A 14,442-nucleotide genomic window follows, 5' to 3' on the forward strand; every position below is an offset into this window, starting at 1 on the left:
GACTCACTCACTGGCCTGCACCAGTTACCAGTCACTTTGTGGAGCATTGGACTGCCATTACCTCATAAGACTTTGTTGTTATACTATCTCTTACCGTACATACTAAATCTCCATTTGCACTATTTGCCTATTTGCACTACTCTGCCTGGTTTGCACTCAATGTCATTTACCCTTACCTGAATATTGTATATTGTATATTGCATAGCTTTCTTGTTAAATTGTATTGTATTTATTTAAATTTTTACTTTTTTAATTATTTTATTTGCATTTTTAATCACTCTCTTATATTTAAATGTTCATTTGCTATTTCATCTAGGGTTTGAGAGTAACGAAATTTCTATTCTCTGTATGTCCTGTACATGTGGCAGAATTGACAAATAAAGTTGACTTTGACTTTGACAATTTATGCAATGTATATGAGTACTACTTTACTGTCAAGATGACATCGTGGGCTTTCTATTGGTGCCATATTTCTTGGGATTTGGGCTAAAAGAACACACAGATTTTCTTTTCAAAATGTTAAGTGATTGCAGCTTCTGCATTTTGTGGCCACAAGGGAGATTGTGTGATAAGATCATGTGATTCTGTTCCCAAAAAATGAATTGTTTCTTTCATTGGAGAGTCTTAAATTTAATTTAGTTAGATTTCAGGAAGAAATCTTATCATTTATTTAGTGTCCTTTGTAGGGGACAACAGGACTTACCAACTCACATTTTCAAACTGTGTCCATACTTCAGGAAGTAGAGGGCAGGGTGAGTTTTTGTATACATTATATAGACGCTGAAACTCACAGTGCACCAGTCAAACTTTATAAGTATCATCAAGTATCAAAAGCATCACTGACATTTGTCCACTCATCTGCAAGAAACATACAGAAATGCATTCATATGCTATGATCATTACAGTATGACATATTTCTGATTTTCTGTCATTCAGCTCCACACTCTGTCTCCCTGGAAGGATTTCACCACCTGCCTGCCCTCTTGCCTCCGGTTTCACGGGAACCTTGGAACTCAGGCCAGCCCATCATCAGTATACTCAGCTTGCTGACCAGACCTTCACCTACCCCCTCTACGTATCAGTAAGATCACTCCTCTGTTTTACCTCGCCAAGTTAAATCACCAAGCCACGAATCCCTTGTTGAGTTTTCCCCTTTATTTATACTTTAAGTTCTCTGCTGTCTCCGTGTTTGGTTCTGCACTGGAGTCCGCAATCATGTACAGGCCTCTGGACCTCTTTGACACAAATAGAGTGTAGTAAATAAAGTCCACTGTGAGAAGTCATTTATTGAAATCATGTTTTAGTGTTCAGGTGTCTTTCTTTCATCTATTTTAATATTCATGAAAGAAAAAGAAATTTGAGCAGAAATCCACTCAAAAATGTGAAGAATCCTACATGCTCCCTCAGAATCTGCTCATTAAAAAAAAAGAAAGGAAAAATTAGCCCCATGTAAAAGAAGAAAATTTTTACCTTGATAAAACCTTGCATTTTTGTGCCACCATAACTTAAGTGGTCAATATATCTACACTAGTTAGTCTTTAACACAGCTTAAATGTGTTAAACCTGAATTAAAAAGAAAAAAATTCAGACCCAGTCAAATATATTTTGAAGGTTATTTCAAAGTTTATAGACAATATTTTGCATGGCTTCATTAAATATGCTTGAGTTAATGTACCAAAAACATCAGCTGATTTTATGGTAGGTAGGAGGCACACTGACCTTCATGCATTTACCAAACTGCAAACCATCACAATTCCCTATTCCATTTTGTTAATATTATTCAAGTGGAGCACTGACCAGCACAATAAAAAATAGAAATCCAGACAATGATGTAAGATGAGCAAACTGTCATTAAATAAACTACATATGTTTTCTATTAAAATGTATTTTATTCTTGTTTACTTATTGCTGTGGGGCATGATAGAGATGATAGTTCTGATTAGACAGATTAGAGAGATTGGATAAAACTTTATTATGACCTCGGGTGGGTTCCTCCGGGAAATTCTGTTTCCAGTAGCACAGCACCGATAGAAATGGCAAAAGAATGTAAGCAGAAATAGAATTATACCATATATACAGATATACACATATATAAATTCAGAGACATAAATACAGAGTATATAATAGCGACAAGTAGGGTAGGAATACCAGGGAATTGCACTGTCACGACCTGCGGGATCGGCAAGGCGCTGATCAGCATCTCTTCACTCCTAGCCCCCCTTCTCTTCTCTTTTTCCTCTCCCTCTCCCCTGTTTTGCCGGGGCGGAACTCATGGCGGGTTCACGCCCTCGGTCCACGCCTTCCCGGATCGTGCACACCTGGGCCTCATCAGAACAGCTGGTATATTAGAAGGAGGAGATCAGCTGTTCAACGCTGGATTGTTGTGAAGACTCTAGTCAGTACACGTCAAGCCCAAGTTTCGCATGCTTCCGTCTCAGAAAGTTAACGTGTGTCTCTGTGTTCTAGATTCCCCGGACCTGTCCCCATGTTTCCCTGTGTGGAGTGTGGAAGGAGTGACTGGTCACTAGCGGAGAGAGAGAGAGGTTGGAGTGAGTGCGTGTGTGATTCCCTTGTTTTCCCTGGAGCCCTGGAACCCTGCCTCTCACATCTTGTATATAGCACTATCTTCGCACTGTCTGTTAATACATTTGGTGAAGATCTTGTAAGTAAACCATGTTAAGGTTCAAAAATTGAGGAAGGAGAGTACAAACAACCATGGTCCAGAAGATCTTGGTCAAACAATGATTTTAATGAATACACACGTGTGGGAAGAACAACTCTGTACGCAGACAGCAATCGATCTTCGACTTAATCAAAGCATGAACAGGTATTTTATACCGTCAGGGCTTAAATTTACTGACGCCCCTTTAACGTCACAGACAGGATATAGACATACGTCAAATCAACACCACAATAACTTTTAACACAGTTTTTAAAAGAGCATCGTCTTCCATCTTCATAGCAGGTGCATCCTGTCACTGCCGGATGCTCGCTTGTCATCTTGACACCTCAGCAGCAGTTCTGCGACAAACTGCTTTTTGCAACCTCAGCAAAACATAATTAAACTTTCCCCTATAAATGATTCTCTCTAACTGAGTGTATGTGTGTCTGTGTCTGTGTACTAACCACAATCGCACCCTGTTTCACCTCGCGACTAGCTCCTGACCTCTAACCAGACAGAGAGACAGAAACCACTCTCGTATATGTAATAATCGAACTGAAACTATGGATATATCATCTGTTAAATAAATGTTTTAATCAAGAACCTCTACTAAAAGCTTAATATAAAATGACCTGATATAAGTGTTTTGTAAGCATGTATTGCAGTTTTAACCTTCTATAGCTCCAAGTCACTTGCACAATAGATTGTCCGGACATCGCGCCGAACAAAGCTTCCAACCCCCAATTAATTGACCGAGCTCCAACTCTTTAATAAGCACAGATATGCAATATGTATAAAATAGTTATAACTGCACCTGAAATACAAGGTTAACATAATAACTGTATGCATAACATCTTAAGGCCTTCTTAAAGCTATCTGTTACATTGTTAAAGCCTCGTCTTAGCCTGCTGCTCAAAATAACTTTCACTTCTGCAAACTCTCTCCAAGCCTGTTTCCTGCCACTTAGTCTTTCTGAAAGACACACACACTGTTCAACCTCTAAACGCAATATAAACTCCAGATTATATTATTAATGCAATGGTAATGATGACAATTACTTAACAATAGCAGTAAAATAATTTCCCTGCTCCACATTCCCTCTCTCGACCTCTGGCACACCAGAGGTCGCAATACATTGTGTCCTCGCTCAGCAAGTCAGACAACCTCATGTCATCTAATTGGTCCGGTAATAAACACCAGCTCCCATTCGAGAACACTCCATGTGTAAGCTTTGGTTTTCTCAGTCCCTCTCTTGTGGTTCAGCAGGCCTCGAGATCTCCAGGATCCTCGCCGAGATCTTCTGCAAAGGAAGCAAAACACCTTTTCCTGCATCTCCCGAACTTATCCTATTTGGGACTCTTTAATCAACAGCATGATCCTAATTATGCTCTTAACTTATTGACTTGTATTTATATATTCTTCAACGTTACTCATCACTTTAAAACTCTTAAGCGCTACTTCCACGTCCAATTGCTTGCTCTATTTTCCCTATCTGATCATCAACATCCTGTACACAAACTGTCCACCTTTTTAACAAAAAATCATTAGAACCAGCCTATTCTACTAAAAGCTCCTAAAGAAAACAACCACTTTAATCAATTAAGTTTAAGCATATAAGCAATTACTCCTGTATACATTTCATCATAGCTAAATGCTGCCTAAAAACAACTCCTGTGTGTTAACACTCACTTCATTTTAACCTCACATTTCCTATGTCATAACCTGGTTTTGATATAGCCTTTTTACTTCATTTTGCTCCTTTTAATGTAACAATACCTTCTAATTCTAATTTATCAGACTTAACCAAAATATGTGCTTTCCTTCCTCTTTGGTCCTTCTTTAAGTTCAGTTAACAACTAAATGAATTTGAGGCCTTTTGCCTGCAATCAATACTGTCATGTGTGTTTCTGGACTCTGTGTCTGTAAGCGTGTGCAATCCTTCAATATGTATAAAAATCATTTCTATTTATAAACTCTCCCCTTTATCCTAAAAATAAATCTATATAATATCTGTATATGTACGCCTACATTATAACCACTTCTTCTAGAAATCAAAAAGAAATCAAACCTGTTCTCCTCCTTCAACCCTCACTAATTTTCCCTCTAAGATTTATTCACAGCTTTGAAAAACCGGCATTGTATCTTCTAAACAGGATTCAGTTCACTTTAATCCTTTAACCTTAACATAAAAATAACAGTTCCAGTTTTACCATACCCAAATGATCAACAAACCCCCAAACATAATTACGCATAATAAGAACCACAAAAGTCCTAAAATGATCCTAAACTATTAAACAATTAAATTATTAAACCCTAAATTCCCCCTTTATTTTGACACATTTCATGTGTCAAAATACTATACAAAACTTAAAATGCTCAGTTTTCCCCACTCACGATCCAATCTATGTCATAAAAATAAACTTAAAACAGAACAATTATCAGTCATGTCTTTTCTTCAATTAATGGTAACATGAGTTACATCAAAAAATGTTTCCCCTTTAACATTTGGCATTCTCCCAACAATATACTATAATCCCACAATCTAACCCCAGTCTACAAAACAGAAATTTTCTCTGGTAAAAGCCAATTGTTTGTCCACATTTATTCATCCTCACCTTCATCCAGTCACACCTTCACTCACATGCAGTCACACCATATTTTGCTAATAGTGGAGCTTCCCGCACGATCAGATTCTCCACCCTCAGCAAAATGAGCTCATCCATTTTTTATTTTCCATAGGAAAATATTTCTTTATGCTTTTGGACTGGATTGACTCGCATAAAATCCTACAATTTTGGACAGGGACTTACGACCTGATCAGTCCCCACTGGTAGCTTTCTCCTCAGCCAATTGTAATCTGGAAAGCCCCCCTTATATTTGCTCTCCCCGAGAATTTGTCAGCGCTGTTGCAGGCCTGCTTAGAACAGAAATGAGAAAATAGAGCTGATTATTAGCTCACAAAACACAAAACAAAATCACCTGACAGGTTTTCTTTAAGTGCACTGTTACAAACTAATGGGCCCCTCAGACATGTCCATGTTTCCTAAAACTCCCTCTATTAAAAACAAAAACAACAACAACCCGAACCTGACTGACAGAATCAACCCATCACCACAACAACCTCAACAACCTTAAACACAAAAGTTTTGCCACCACATAATTTCACCTCCTCAATACACCGAAAGTCTTGTTAAAGCCACACAATTTGCACACAAAAATCACCCCCTTATGCTCTTTAACATACTTAAATTCAGCATAAAACCCCCTTACGACAACATATAATCACTAAACTATAAATTTCCTACCCAATCTGCACTTCTCGTCTCTGCTATGCTTCCTTTTCTGAAAGTCACTTCCTCAGTCACACACACAGACAGGAAGCTTCTTCGTCACCACTCACTCCAGCTAATTTGCATACTGAGTCATCTCTCAAGAAGTTGCCATCACAAGAGAAACATATGTTTAAACATTATCTCCTTATTAAATTATTTTATTTCATTTTTCACACAAACCATAGTACCAGAGCACTCCTAAGTCACTCTTTTAAAACTACTTTAATCACTTTTTTATTTTCCATAACTCCCTTTGTCATATAGCTTCTTTTGAGTTATTCCTCAACTTCAAACTCAAATGTATTTTATGTTTGTGTATGTCAATTTGCATGTGTTGCTTTTCCAGTGTGTCAAACTCCTTCATAATTTTGCCTTTAAACAGTCAATTTTCTCCTTCCCAAATTTGCTAATCCAAATTTTGATTTCCCACCTTAAATAGCAGCATTCCCTGTCCTCAGCCAGAAGTTAGGGCTCCACTTGCCACTTTCCACCTCCGCCTTAGCCCAGCGGCTTTACCCTTGAGGTCCCATCCTCTTCACTTCATCTCACCCGTGAGTCTGACCTCACAGGGACTGAGTGAGGCCGAGTAATCGTGACTGTGCCTGCCTTAGGTTGTCCCAGGGTTTTGAGGTGGGATCTTACCCGTCATGGGCTATCCAGCCTTCCATACTCGCCTGATACGGAGGCCAAGTGGGCAGGGGAGGGAACACACTGGCTCTGGAAATTAAAGGAGTGAAGGCTGCTTCCTTCATTGCATCTTATATTAACCTATCTCCCTTCTGATTCTTTCCTCGAATAATTTCACATATGGCACTTTGTGTATGTGTGTTTTCTATTCATTAATGTAATTGTCAGTTATTTTCTCTCTTCATTTTACTTTTTTATCTGTTTGTTTGTAACGTTCTACTTTAGTTCTACTAAATCTTCATGTAAACAATACACCCTTATTTCACGCACACTCTGCAGTTTGCCTCCGCACACACTTCTCTCTCAGACTTCCTCTGTTCACACACTTGCCTATGAGTTATTATTAGTTCTTTATTACTTTGTACAAATCACACAGAATCATTCAAATCTAGTACTCACAGCATTCACATCACAACCTTCAACGTGCTCACTTTCAATCCTGCAAGATGCAGAGATGGACATCTCCTTCACCTAACATAAAACTAAATTACCATATCAACATACAATTACTGAAATTCAAACTCAAATACACCATCTGTTTTAATAAAGTCAAAGAGTAAACGGGTGTACCAAGTGTATGTACTTATGTGTTTTTGAACTGAAAGAAAAAGAAACTCAAACTCTTATAACATCCCTCATGCATCTCTTAAATTAAAAACACTTTCAAAGTTTAAAACATCCTACTTTACATCACCAAAGAAATACCTCTCACACCTTTATTCATCATTCAAAACCTTCTAGTCACCGCATTCACACACTTAAACTGTGACCAGAGTTGAGGAATATAACTCAAAACACGCTTTCCTAAGAGTATTTTAGACATGCCTTTCATAATCAGAAAGAGCAAGTAAACAAAAACAAAGAAAAAAACGATTGAAACCTCTATTAATTATCACCGCACACACAAGAAATTGAAAAAATAAAACACACCAGCAACTACTGCTACGGCAACTCAATACTTTATTTATAGTCCTCTAATAAACATAAATGGCATTTTAAACACACACTCAACAATGTTTGCAGCAGTATCTGTAAAACCAACTGTGGCTTAAACAGTTCACTGCTTACTCATTTGCATTTTCACTCACACACACACCGTCTAAAAATAGCAGCAGCATTGCCTCAGACTCCTTTCACACAGAGATCTTTTTTATATTACAAAGACGTCTTATATTTACAACCACTGTCAGATCTGTCAGCTTTAGCGCCTAACCAATTTCGACAAATTTAAAATAACCGCCCAGCGGATAAACTCTCAGTTTTTTACGACCAATTCACCAGTATCAGACTCTAACTGTTTCTGGTCTAATCTCTAACATCCCTAAATTAATTTAAAAGCGTCAACCAACCCAAACTTTGCCTGAAGCTCTATTTTTGGCGTTTCACAGCCAAGGCTTACCCCGAAGTGTTAAGTTAAAGTTACACGCCCGAAGTCCAACTTCTGCTGACCAAAAAAGCGCAGATACCGTTCCAAACGGTAAGGAGACTCTAACTCCTAGCTTCATTCCAGGATGCCCTGTACCCCACAGTTAAGCCAAACTGAACTAACCCTGTTCGCCGACAGGTCAATGTCGCGCGTCCACGACAAGGAGGGAGCGTAGCCTCCGGGCTCTGCGCTTCCTAGCAGACTCTAACTGCCGTTCTAGAATAATTTATAATACTTTGAAACAACAATCAACACCCAAAACAAGTGTATGACTGAGGTAGATCTACCCTGATGGACAATGGGGACTCTAACCCACAAAATGACCAACAAAGGTCTGACCTAATGACCAACCGGGACTTTAACCCACAAAATGATCAAATTCCCTACCAAACTACTTGAGACTCTAACTCAATTTCTTTGGGACTTCAACCCAGTATTTAAACTTTTCCTAGCAGACTCTAACTGCTTTTAAATCCTTTTCCTTGGGACTCCAACCCAATTTTCCTAGCAGACTTTAACTGCTTCAACTCATGAGATTTTCCATCAAAATCAAAACAGACACCCTCCAGTAATTTCAGTGAGTAGACTTAAATTTTATCATGTCCAATTTGGCACACTTTGGAAATAATTCAACAGGTAGTGCCTTACCTTTGGATAAGCCGGCTTATGCCCACTCACTTCGACCACTGGCACTCATGTCTGCCCGTCCGACCACCTCAGACCACCGAATTTCTCCGTCTACACCTCAAATTCTCCCTCCTCAATAACCGGACGAAGCCCCCAAATGTTAAGGTTCAAAAATTGAGGAAGGAGAGTACAAACAACCATGGTCCAGAAGATCTTGGTCAAACAATGACTTTAATGAATACACACGTGTGGGAAGAACAACTCTGTACGCAGACAGCAATCGATCTTCGACTTAATCAAAGCATGAACAGATATTTTATACCGTCAGGGCTTAAATTTACTGACGCCCCTTTAACGTCACAGACAGGATATAGACATACGTCAAATCAACACCACAATAACTTTTAACACAGTTTTTAAAAGAGCATCGTCTTCCATCTTCATAGCAGGTGCATCCTGTCACTGCCGGATGCTCGCTTGTCATCTTGACACCTCAGCAGCAGTTCTGCGACAAACTGCTTTTTGCAACCTCAGCAAAACATAATTAAACTTTCCCCTATAAATGATTCTCTCTAACTGAGTGTATGTGTGTCTGTGTCTGTATGCTAACCACAATCGCAGCCTGTTTCACCTCGCGACTAGCTCCTGACCTCTAACCAGACAGAGAGACAGAAACCACTCTCGTATATGTAATAATCGAACTGAAACTATGGATATATCATCTGTTAAATAAATGTTTTAATCAAGAACCTCTACTAAAAGCTTAATATAAAATGACCTGATATAAGTGTTTTGTAAGCATGTATTGCAGTTTTAACCTTCTATAGCTCCAAGTCACTTGCACAATAGATTGTCCGGACATCGCGCCGAACAAAGCTTCCAACCCCCAATTAATTGACCGAGCTCCAACTCTTTAATAAGCACAGATATGCAATATGTATAAAATAGTTATAACTGCACCTGAAATACAAGGTTAACATAATAACTGTATGCATAACATCTTAAGGCCTTCTTAAAGCTATCTGTTACATTGTTAAAGCCTCGTCTTAGCCTGCTGCTCAAAATAACTTTCACTTCTGCAAACTCTCTCCAAGCCTGTTTCCTGCCACTTAGTCTTTCTGAAAGACACACACACTGTTCAACCTCTAAACGCAATATAAACTCCAGATTATATTATTAATGCAATGGTAATGATGACAATTACTTAACAATAGCAGTAAAATAATTTCCCTGCTCCACAACCATCTCTGTTAAAACACAACTCCGGAGTCCTGCGAGTGGATCCTCAGAGCAACCCGTGACATGCACATTTCAACTATTGTGAGTCTGTTGCACCGTTGAATAAAGAAAATATTACACAGTGAAAAGGGCACTACTATTCAAATAAAGAGATAAATAAATAGCAGTAGTAATGATCAATATTGAAACAAAGTGCAGCATTTCTCACTTAGAATCAAAGAAGAATGAATAATAGCAGTTTAAAAAAGGGGGGACTGTAAATTGGATGCAGTCTGTTACTTTTTTAACTCTCTCAAGGCAGGCGTTGCCGATTTGCAACAGTTAAAAACTAACAACCTGATTACCCCACATACATATTTTATGATTTTTTTTTTACTCAGAAGTACCACTGCAGGACTTGGTTGTGCATTAGCTACAAAAAGTTTAATTTGAGCCTGAGAGGGTTAATTGTTAAGGAGTTATGTTGTGCATGTGTTTTTGTTTTTTGTTTTTTTGACTTTTGCTGTCATGATTCCAGGTCTGTCTTGGAATTTTTACCTGGATAAATAAAGGACTAATAATAAATAATGAAACCATAGTGTTGCTTTCATTACCACTAGAGGGCAGCAAAGTCAGACATTTTTAAGTTATGTTTTCTGATATGATTACTTTGAAAATCTCAAACTGCTGTAACTGTGCATAGCAAATTTATTTTTCATTTATTTTTGTTACACAAAGCAAGCCTTTCTTTTTGGGCAGGCTAAGATTAATCAATATGTTTTTTTGGGTTTTTTATTTTATTTTAATCAACTTTAATTGAATTCACTTTATCTATCAGTTCAAGATACAAACAACAACAACAAACAAACAAACAAAACATAGCATGCGAAAATACTTTGTTAAATGATTTACTACTAGATTTTCAATCTCACCTGGCTGGTAGATGAATAACCCAGAAGATGTACATGTACTCATGTACATCTTCTCTTTATCACATCTAAGCTGATTTCTTCAGACTGCAATCATCAGGAATTCACACCTTTTTCTGCAGATGACACCTGATGCTATGAAAAAACATCCAAAATGTCTGATTTGTTTTATGTATCTGGAAATATGCCTCGCAGTTGATGAGTGGGTGATAGCACTGTTAATAAGCTTGTGGTGGTGGGGTGGATAAGCTAAGCAAATATTATTGAACTGTCTTGGCTGAAATCTTTCTGCAAGACAGGAATCAGATGGAAGTAGGGACAGTGTCTCTGGACTGACAGACTGTAGTGGTTCCCCTTTATAAGAACAGGAGGATGGACCACAAGCACCTCTAATTTAATCAAAGCAGCCCTAATGTTATATTTTTCAAATTTTGTCTATTGGAGACAGTGCATGCTGCAATGAAAACAAGTTTAAATGTCCAATGTTCTTGATGTTATAATGTTACAGTGCACTCACGCAGAGGCTTTGCATGCTTTAGTAGCATGGTGTGTTAATAAATTAGACTTGTGTTGCTGCAGCTGAAAGAAGAAGAAGAGAAAATTCAGTGGCATAAATCAATTCTCCAGCTTCAATAAGTTGCATGCTATAAGTCTGCTATCACTAGTTGTCAGCCAAGGAGCTGAGGTAGCTTATTAGTTTTTTATTCTGGCTGAACTGGGCTTCAGAGCTTATTTACAACACAACAGAGCTCCAGAGAGAAAGTCAGAAGGATGTTACTTGTCAGTGCCTAGAAGCAGCCCTTATTCAGTTAAAATATTGTCAAAAAGCAGTATACATCAGGCTTTTATTAGGTAATAAATGATTTCGCTGTTTCATTTACCTTTGTTGTTACAGTACAATGACTGCGAGAGGAATACGGAGAGGGTAGAGAGAGCAAAAAGAAATGGCCAAGAGTTGACATGTAGTTGTAAAACTGAGGCAGCTTACAGGGAGTGCAGAATTATTAGGCAAATGAGTATTTTGTCCACATCATCCTCTTCATGCATGTTGTCTTACTCCAAGCTGTATAGGCTCGAAAGCCTACTACCAATTAAGCATATTAGGTGATGTGCATCTCTGTAATGAGAAGGGGTGTGGTCTAATGACATCAACACCCTATATCAGGTGTGCATAATTATTAGGCAACTTCCTTTCCTTTGGCAAAATGGGTCAAAAGAAGGACTTGACAGGCTCAGAAAAGTAAAAAATAGTGAGATATCTTGCAGAGGGATGCAGCAGTCTCAAAATTGCAAAGCTTCTGAAGCGTGATCATTGAACAATCAAGCGTTTCATTCAAAATAGCCAACAGGGTCGCAAGAAGCGTGTGGAAAAACCAAGGCGCAAAATAACTGCCCATGAACTGAGAAAAGTCAAGCGTGCAGCTGCCAAGATGCCACTTGCCACCAGTTTGGCCATATTTCAGAGCTGCAACATCACTGGAGTGCCCAAAAGCACAAGGTGTGCAATACTCAGAGACATGGCCAAGGTAAGAAAGGCTGAAAGACGACCACCACTGAACAAGACACACAAGCTGAAACGTCAAGACTGGGCCAAGAAATATCTCAAGACTGATTTTTCTAAGGTTTTATGGACTGATGAAATGAGAGTGAGTCTTGATGGGCCAGATGGATGGGCCCGTGGCTGGATTGGTAAAAAGGGCAGAGAGCTCCAGTCCGACTCAGACGCCAGCAAGGTGGAGGTGGAGTACTGGTTTGGGCTGGTATCATCAAAGATGAGCTTGTGGGGCCTTTTCGGGTTGAGGATGGAGTCAAGCTCAACTCCCAGTCCTACTGCCAGTTTCTGGAAGACACCTTCTTCAAGCAGTGGTACAGGAAGAAGTCTGCATCCTTCAAGAAAAACATGATTTCCGCCTTAGCTACTGTGGTTGATATGGAGTTGGGACGGGCTTAGGGCGCCTGGAGGACCCCTAGAGACGTTATCCCTGGAGGGCTTAACCCGGGGGTTGTGTTCATAACCTGGTTAGTGGCTCTGGTCGCTCTTAGAGGTTGTTCTCCTCGTGGCTGCATGCAGCGGGGCTGGAGGATGGTCTGTACTGGTGGACGTAGGTTACTGGCCTGGTGGCCTGGCTGCCCCTGAGTGGATCTGGGGCAGGCATGGGGGTTTGGGGTTCGGGGGTGCCTCGCCTCCGTGCTGGGGCTCTGGCTGGGCCTTGGGGGCTTCGGTCCTCGTCGGTGTGTCACCGAGGTTGTGAGCGGGTGGGTGCACGGGGGCTCAGCCCTGGCGCAGGGGGCCTCTTGTGCATCAGCCTAACTGGGGGGCTCTTCAACTGGCGGGGAGGTTGTTCCATCCTTGCAGGAGTCCACTCTGCAGGTGGGGGAGAGACATAGGAGAGGTGGAGAATAAACTTAACCTGGGTGTCTGTTGTCTTGTGTAGTCTGGGAGACGATTGAATGTTGGGGTGGGTACAGTTTCCTCTGCGGTGGGGTAGGGTGGTCCTGTGGGGCTTGGCAGTGCTACCGTAGGCCCCGGTCTGGATGGACCTGGGCTCCCTTGCCTTGGTGGGTACCAGAGGACGGGGGTGCCTACTGGGGTCAGTGGGGGAGCTGGCCTTAAGGAGGGGCATCCTCCCCTCCCTCCTTTTCCTCCCCATCCCCGGCTACCTCCCTCTTCCCGCTCCACCACACTCACCCACACAGGTAGGGCCTTGGGGTGTGGGTGTGTCACAAGGGTGCAGGGGAGACATCCCCCCCCGTCCCCTTCTGGCCACCTGTGCCTCAATTTTATCTCACAACTTAGACATCCACATTACTTACACTTTCATAACATACTAGAGATGGCACGATACCACTTTTTTATGTCCGATACCGATACCGATATCATGAATTTGGATATCTGCCGATACCGATATGAATCCGATATAGTGTGTTTTTTAATCAATAAAACTGTTTTTTAATATCTTGCTGCATTTTGTATAAGTTCATACTCAAGTTTAAATAAACAACAGCACTAAAGCTATTCTGTTATACCTGTGTGTAAAAAGTACACTGCGCCCAAAATATTTCATAGTTCAGCAACACTGATCAATCTAATAAACTTAAACCTGCTCCATCCTTCCTATTCTGGTATTTTAAAGAGTACTTAGCAGAAATATTAAGCAACCTAACTAATAGGGTTGCAAACTACCAGCAAAAAAATTTAAAAAATAGGGAACCACCCTCCACCCTCCACTTCGTGATGCTTAATCGATGTAATCAACTTTAATTTGATGCAGTGTGAAAAAAAATGCACAGAAATAAATTATTTTTTCAAGAATAATTAAATAGATTCAACATCTTTCTTCAACAGAACTGCAGACTGCACAGATGGTACTTTCCCAAAGGAAAAAGTACTATAGCTTACTAGGGTATATTAGACTTAACAGTTACTATATACAGTAATGGACTTCTATACATTTTACATCAGATTAAAACTTTGGGTGTAAGATTCAGATAATTATTTATTAAAAGCTAGACATTTTAAATGAGAACAAGAAAGAAAAGTATGTCTTTGTGCCCCCTTTT

The 14,442-nt window shown here is 39.8% G+C and overlaps 1 long non-coding RNA gene across 1 annotated transcript; it reads right to left on the minus strand.

Moving 5' to 3' along the window:
- Positions 1-4,408: 4,408 nt before the first annotated feature.
- On the minus strand, positions 4,409-7,307 carry LOC120723232. Its single transcript, XR_005693688.1, has 2 exons — positions 5,278-7,307; positions 4,409-4,741 (listed from the first exon to the last, which is right to left on the minus strand). It is a non-coding gene; the product is annotated as an uncharacterized LOC120723232 (long non-coding RNA).
- Between the last annotated feature and the right edge of the window lie 7,135 nt (positions 7,308-14,442).

This window comes from Simochromis diagramma, unplaced genomic scaffold (assembly GCF_900408965.1).
Source record: "Simochromis diagramma unplaced genomic scaffold, fSimDia1.1 OVJJ01000186.1, whole genome shotgun sequence".
Classification (NCBI taxonomy): domain Eukaryota; kingdom Metazoa; phylum Chordata; class Actinopteri; order Cichliformes; family Cichlidae; genus Simochromis; species Simochromis diagramma.